Here is a 6,955-nt window from a genome sequence, read left to right on the forward strand (position 1 = left end):
ATATGCATACCTGTCAACATTTTGATGTGAGAAAAAAAGAAAAAAAGAAATTCCCCAAATGACTAAATCTGTTCATCAGTCAGTTCAGTAATGTGTTTTTATCAGTATTTACAAAGGATAGAATAAATAGCATATTTTAGAAAAAGCTGCGAATAAATTAAGCAGTTTAGCTTATTAAAATTAATAGCTTAAGAAGTTGAATCAAGTTCTTAAATCTCATTAATCTTTTTTCACTGTATAATTTGTAAATAAACATTCTGATTAAAGTGTATGATTCTCTCATTTAGATTTGATTACAATAAATAACAGAGGCGTCATTTTAAAAATGCACACATCTATAATAAAAGCACTCGACTGCTTTCCTAACTGTTTATGCTTATTTAAGACAATTTGTCGTGTTCAAAAGAAAACCCACCAAGATCAACATGTTTAGATGTTGTTGGTATTACTATTATTATTATTATGTGTATTTATCAGTTCAAGCATGAACCCAAAATTCAGAGTGTACACTTTCGCTCTGCTTCGAATCGCATGTACAGAATTCGTCTGGGAAACAGCGTCTATTGATCAATATGGAGCAGATTCACATAACGAGCATGGGGTGTCCTCTGGTGGTTCGGTGGTATGGGTTGCATTAAGGGAGAATCGGCTTTTATTGTTTATTGCCACCCTTCATATAAAGATTAAAAATACAGGAAAAGTATCAGAAAATACCTTAACGAGATGATAGCAGGATAGAATCGTAAAATATGGGAGAATCCATTGAAAGACAGGAGGGTTGACATGGTATGTGATACATACATCACTGTGTGTGTGTCATAACACGAACATCGATTAAGCTAAATTAACAAATTTAAGTGGATTGAATGTAAATAAATTAAGTAAAATCCCAATGATTGCGTTGTTTTAGCTTATTTTAAGTAGTTTAGACAAGCAGCAAATTCTTTTTTTTTTTTTTTTTTTTGAGTGATGGACAATTAATGTGTCCTACGCTGTACAAAATGTTGGGTTCCAAACACTTCATTCATGTTGTCCCGACACAAGTCAATTAAGTTAACTAAATTGTTTTTACAAATTTAAATTTACAAATTTATCATAAAACAATTAATTTGTCTGAAAAAATAAAAATGTAAGAATTGTATAGTTTTGCTTTATAGAGCAGTATTGTTGTTACTGTGGCGTGATGCATCTGACTCTTAAAGGGAATGGGAGATGATACTCAATTAATTTAATGCACGTTATGCTCAAAACGCACATATTTATTTTGGCTAGAATAAGAGCAGTTTTACATTCTTTAAAAAACATTTTTGAGGTCAAAATTATTATCCCCTTTTAGCTATATATTTTTAGATAGTCTACAGAACAAACATTGTTGTACAATAACTTGCCTAATTACCCTAACAATGCCTAGTTGACCTAATTGACCTAGTCAAGCCTTTAAATGTGACTTTAAGCTGTATAGAAGTGTCTTGAAAAATATCTAGTCAAATACTATTTACTGTCATCATGGCAAAGATAAAATAAATCAGTTATTAGAAATGAGTTATTAAAACTATTATGTTCAGAAATGTGTTGAAAAGTCTTCTCTCCGTTCACATAAATTGGTGAAAAAAAATAAACAGGGGGTCTAATAATTCAGGGGGCTAATAAATCTGACTTCAACTTTATGTTGTTGTATTTGCACTTCAGTATGCCTTACTTTAATTTCTGATTAATAAGTAAAAGAATACGAATGCACCACAGAAATAAATTAAAGTGATACACTAAACAGCAGATGGCATTCGAAGCCTTTTATGGGACACATAACAGTGGTGAATGGAAAAACATTGTGAAAGAGTTCATACAGAGGCTCATTGACAAAAAAGGGGGCACTTAGCTATAATTGAAATCACTTGAAAATAGACTCAATCTTCAGGCAACAATGCAACTACAGCACATTTTGCAAATTCAATTAAATGATGTGCCATTAAGCTGTCAACAGAGCTTAGAACTCTGGTAGTAACTGATCAGGTTTTTGTCTTCATGCACCTATTGTAGGCTAAAATACTATCAATGAATAGTGTTTGAACTAGATATGTAATGCATTGAAATTGCTCTACAATACATCCATTCCAATAACAATGACAACAATAGCACACACACACACACGCACACACACACACACACACACACACACACACACACACACACACACACACACACACAAAATACTACACTGTGAACTTCAACCATTGAGGTATTAAAGTGTCATGATGACTGTGGTTCTGTTTTATTGATTTCACTCTTGTACCTTTAAAAACAGCATCTGTATCAGTTTCAACGATGCATTGGTTAACTGAACCTCCATTCAAATTTGAGCACAAAAAGCAAAAAGTAGGATATCGCACAGTACGCTCAAAAGAATGTCAGCTTATTTCAACCCAATTTTAGGTGTAATATACTGTAAAACTCAAAAAGTTGAGGTAACTCAAATCATTTGAGGAAACCGATTGGAACAAACCATTTAAGTTCAAAAACTAATCCTAATGAGTCCTCTGAACTTAATCCATATGAGTAAATAAAGCAATTTGAACACAGTAAAACCCAATAAATGAAGAGAACACAAACCAACTGTACTGTAAAACCCAATACATGTAAGTTAAGGCAACTCAAACCCTTTGAGGAAACTGATTGCAACAAATCATTCGAGTTAAAAAAACGAATCTATTTGAGTACTGTGAAATTTCTCCATCTTAAGTTGAAGTAATGAGGTATTTAATTAACTCATTACCTTCAACACAGAGTTCAAAACTATTTTTAAATTGGTAGATATAGCTTTCAGTCAACTACACTCATTTCATTTGATAAAGTTGACTGTTGGGTTTTACAGTGTAGGGACGAACCCAACTTCTGGCTAAATTATTTTAATTAAATTAATAGGGCCAACTTAAAGTGTTTGCTACACTGTAAAGAAATGAAGGGTTCCACATAATTCATTATTGTTGTCCAAACACAAATTGATTAACAAATTTAGGTGGATTGAACGTAAAACAATCAATTTGTCACAAAAAATCGGAAGAGTTGTATCACCTCATTTAAATAAGTAGTTTGAACAAGCAATATATATATATATTTATATATATATATATATATATATATATATATATATATATATATATATATATATATATATATATATATTTTTTTTTTTTTTTTTTCAGCTTAGTCCCTTTATTAATATGGGGTCGCCAAGCGGTATGAACCGCCAACATATTCAGCACGCTGCAACGCATCTCTGGGAAACATCCACACTCACTCATTCACACTCACACACTACGGACAGTTCAATGTGTACCCAATTCACCTGTACCGCATGTCTTTGGGCTATGAGGGAAACCGGAGCACCCGGAGGAAACTTACGCGAAGGCAGGGGGAACATGCAAACTCCACACAGAAATGTCAACTGACCCAGCCGAAGCTCGAACCAGCGACCTTCTTGCTGTGAGGCGACAACACTACCTACTGCGCTACTGCGTCACCCATATATATATATATATATATATATATATATATATATATATATATATATATATATGGGTGACGCACACACACACATACGCTCATCAGTCACTTAATTAGGTACACCTGTCCAACTGCTCATTAACGCAAATTTCTAATCAGCCAATCACATGGCAGAAACTCAATGCATTTAGGCATGTAGACATGGTCAAGACGATCTGCTGCAATTCAAATCGAGCATCAGAATGGAGAAGATGGTTGTTGGTGCCAGACAGGCTGGTCTGAGTATTTCAGAACCTGCTGATCTACTGGGATTTTTATGCACAACTATCTCTAGGGTTTACAGACAATGGTCCAAAAAGAGAAAATATTCAGTGAGTGGCAGTTCTGTGGGCGCAAATGCCTTGATGTCAGAGGTCAAAGGTGAATGGCCAGATTGGTTGGAGCTGATAGAAAGACAACAGTAACTCAAATAACCACTCTTTACAACTGAGGTATGCAAAAGAGAATCTCAACACATCCAACCTTGAGGCGGATGGGCTACAGCAGCAGAAGACCACACCGGGCGCCACTCCTGTCAGCTAAGAACAGAAAACTGAAGCTATAATTTACACAAGCTCAGTAAAATTGGACAATAAATGATTGGAAAAACATTGCCTGGTCTGATGAGTCTCGATTTCTGCTGCGACATTCGGATTGTAGGGTCAGAATTTGACATCAACAATATAAAAGCATGGATCCATCCTGCCTTGTATCAACAGTTCAGGCTGCTGGTGGTGGTGTAATGGTGTGAGGGATGTATTCTTGGCAAACTTTGGGCTCATTAGTACCAGTAGTGCATCGTGTCAATGCCACAGTTTACTGTTCTCAAATGGCCTCCACTGTCACCAGATCTCAATCCAATAAAGCACCTTTGAGATGTGGTGAAACAGGAGATTCACATCATGGATGTGCAGCTGACAAATCTGCAGCAACTGCGTGATGCTATGATGTCAATTTGGACCAAAATCTCTGAGGAATATTTCCAGTCCCTTATTGAATCTATGCCATGAAGGATTATGGTAGTTCTGAAGGCAAAGGGGGATCTAACCGGCTGCTAGTAAGGTTTACCTAACAAAGTGGCCATTGAGTTCACTTTAAAGCATAACTGACAATAATTACTTCTTAATCTGGACTTTTCAAAGTAGCTTCACTTATATGTAAATAAAAATATAGATAAACATAATTCTGTTCAAGGGTGATCTAAAACATTCAAGCACTTCCATAAAAAGAACAATCTATTTTTATCTCTATACCACAATCAATTCTTTTTAAAAATGATTTAAACCAGATGTCCGGAGGTTTTATGACACAGACATGTTTTCAGACAAAGAAACTTGTGTCCAGTAATTCCCCATGGAAAACTGCAGTCACGGCTCTATCCTGCCAAATCTTAAGAATTCTGGAGGCTTGGAGGAGTGATATAACTTGCCTTTTTTAGTCTATTTCATGTCAGGGTCATTTCATTTTTATGCGGTCAGCCCCTTTGCATCAGCCTGTCCTAGAATAGGTCCTTTTCAATAAGATGAATGCATACTCCAGTCTCCTTTTCATAAAGTGCTCTTTTGCGACATAGTCTATTTTTAAGTGATATTTGCCTGAAAGATGCTGTAGGTCAGAGGAAATCTAAATAAAACATGCTGTCAGAGGGTGTCAGCGGTCCGCTGAATGCATTCGACTCCTCACAGTTTGAGGTCATTGAACTCTGGCTGGAGTGGCTTGGTTCTACAGTATACTTGCCCTTAAAAATCTCTTCCATGTAAGAATTGCTTTTCACTTATTGTTGTGAATGCTGGGTATCTGTGTGCCCCTTTAATCTGTGTCTGTGGAAAGAATGCAACACAATAGTGGTAAAACTGCAGACCTTAATTAACTTTGAATGTGGGAGGTGTTAAAACATCCTCCTACTAGATCCTTATGGAGCAGAAGTCACTTTCTAAAGCATTTTGAGCAAATGCAATAGGCTTAACAAAATTAGTATGAAAGTATGAACACTGCCATATTGAACATTTTAATTCAAAAGATCGCATATTTGTGCTTTCGTAAATAGCTCTTAAATATATACTGTACTTCACACAGACCGCTTTTTAAAATGGGTTCTCCAACATTAGAAACAGCGCCATCTAGTGGACACTAAGTGTTGTGCTTTATTTTCACTGTAAAAAATGCAGGGTTTCAAACAATTCATCCATGTTGTTTCAACACAAATTGATAAAGTTAACATAACACATTTAAGTAAACTGAACATAAAACAATTAAGTTGTCCCCTCAAAAAGCTCTAGAGTTGTGTTGTTTCAGTTCATTTAAAATAAGTAGTTTGAATGAGCTCAGATTTTTTTGAGAGTACAGTTGAAGGCAAAATTATTATTAAAACCAATTTCCCAAGTGATGTTAAATGTAGAAATTAGTTTGAATTTGATTAGTTATCATTGCCATGATTCATTCATTAATTCATTTTCTTTTCAGCTTAGTCCCTTCATTAATCTGGGGTCATCACAGCAGAATGGACCGCCAACTTATCCAGCATATGTTTTACACAGCGGATACCCTTCCAGCTGCAACCCATCACTGGGAAACATCCATAACACTCATTCACACACATTCACTACTGACAATTAACTTACGCAATTCACCTGTACAGCATGTCTTTGGACTTGTGGGGGAAACCAGAGCACCCAGAGAAAATTGCCAAGATGAATATTATTTTACTAGCTGTATTTTTAAGATATTAGTATTCAGCTTAAAGTGTAATGTAAATGCTTAACTAGGTTTATTATGTTAACGAGGCAAGTTTGAATAATTAGGAAAGTCATTAGACAACAGTGTGTGTAAAATAGTTCCCCAACAATAAATGTGTACTCTTTTGTTCACTATTTAGTCTCCCTCACGTAGTTCTCAAACTTTGTTTTAGTTTTTTTTTTTTTAGTTCTTCTGTTAAAGAAAAAAATTCATAGAAAGCTGAAAACCTGTAAAAAAATATAGAAAAAACAATACTGTGAAAGTCAATGGTAACAGATTTGCAGCTTTCTTCAAAATATCTTCATTTTTTGATAGACAGAAGAAAGAAACTCAAGCAGGTCTGGAACCTGAACTGAAGGGTGAACTTTGCCATTGAAAAGGTGGTTAATACACTGAAAGTAATGAATTTCTGGTGTCGTAAAATCTGAAGAATTTGCTCTCATATTTTTCAATTGCAATATCAATGTCAAGGATAACTAGAATTTTTTAAGTAAATATTTAGTAACACTTTATTTTGATGGTCCAGGATCAACATTAATGAATTTACACTGTAATTAAATGATGATGATGGTTCAGGATAAACATTAGTGAAATTACACTGCAATTAAATGATGATGATGATGGTCCAGGATCAACTTTAGTGAATATACACTGTATTTAAATAATGATGATGGACCAG

This window comes from Danio rerio, chromosome 2 (assembly GCF_052040795.2).
Source record: "Danio rerio strain M-AB ecotype USA chromosome 2, GRCz13ab, whole genome shotgun sequence".
Classification (NCBI taxonomy): domain Eukaryota; kingdom Metazoa; phylum Chordata; class Actinopteri; order Cypriniformes; family Danionidae; genus Danio; species Danio rerio.